We start from the raw sequence: 606 nt of genomic DNA, 5'->3' as shown, positions 1-606 counted from the left end.
GCTACGAAGACACCGCCGCCCCCAGGTACAGAGAAGACTCCTCCCCCTGGTACAGAGAAGACTCCTCCCCCTGGTACAGAGAAGACTCCTCCCCCTGGTACAGAGAAGACTCCTCCCCCTGGTACAGAGAAGACTCCTCCCCCTGGTACAGACAGACGAGTCTGAGGGAAAAAGACACAATCCCTATCGGCTTCCATAGGAAAGTTTGTATATGAAATCTCCAGAACAGAAGCGGAAACAATGTTTCTTTATCTCTCCGATATACAGAATGTGTCAACTATAAATCCAAAAATCCTCAATTATTTCTGGAAAAAGGTTTTGAGAAAAAAAATATAGTTAAAAAGAAGAATTGTTTAGCGTGGCAGGTAGGGGCCCCGGGCCCTGCCATCATCCTGGGGCCCCGGGCCCCGCCATCATCCTGGGGGTCTGGGTGGGCTCCTCAGGCACGGTCTTACCTCTAGATGCAGAGAAGTGAAGGATGAGCCCCCCACCATCCTCACCACTTTTATATTCACACAAGTGCTGCCCCAGCACATTCACTCTCTATATTTGGTGAATCAGACTCCGGCCGCAGCTGTAATGATGAGACGAGCCGTCCTGGGGGGG

At 51.3% G+C, this 606-nt stretch overlaps 1 protein-coding gene across 1 annotated transcript in view; it reads right to left on the bottom strand.

Moving 5' to 3' along the window:
• The window catches only part of LOC108803770 (myosin-2-like), a 4495-nt gene extending 4023 nt beyond the window's left edge, over positions 1 to 472 (bottom strand). Inside the window, exon 1 of the mRNA XM_018575577.1 lies at positions 456 to 472. The gene's annotated coding sequence lies outside the window, so the exon portion shown is untranslated. The remainder of the gene's footprint in view (positions 1 to 455) is intronic.
• Positions 473 to 606: the final 134 nt, after the last annotated feature.

Source organism: Nanorana parkeri, unplaced genomic scaffold (genome assembly GCF_000935625.1).
Source record: "Nanorana parkeri isolate BGI_ZX_2015 unplaced genomic scaffold, ASM93562v1 scaffold4180, whole genome shotgun sequence".
In the NCBI taxonomy this organism is placed as follows: domain Eukaryota; kingdom Metazoa; phylum Chordata; class Amphibia; order Anura; family Dicroglossidae; genus Nanorana; species Nanorana parkeri.
This window is presented reverse-complemented; position numbering and strand designations above follow the sequence as displayed.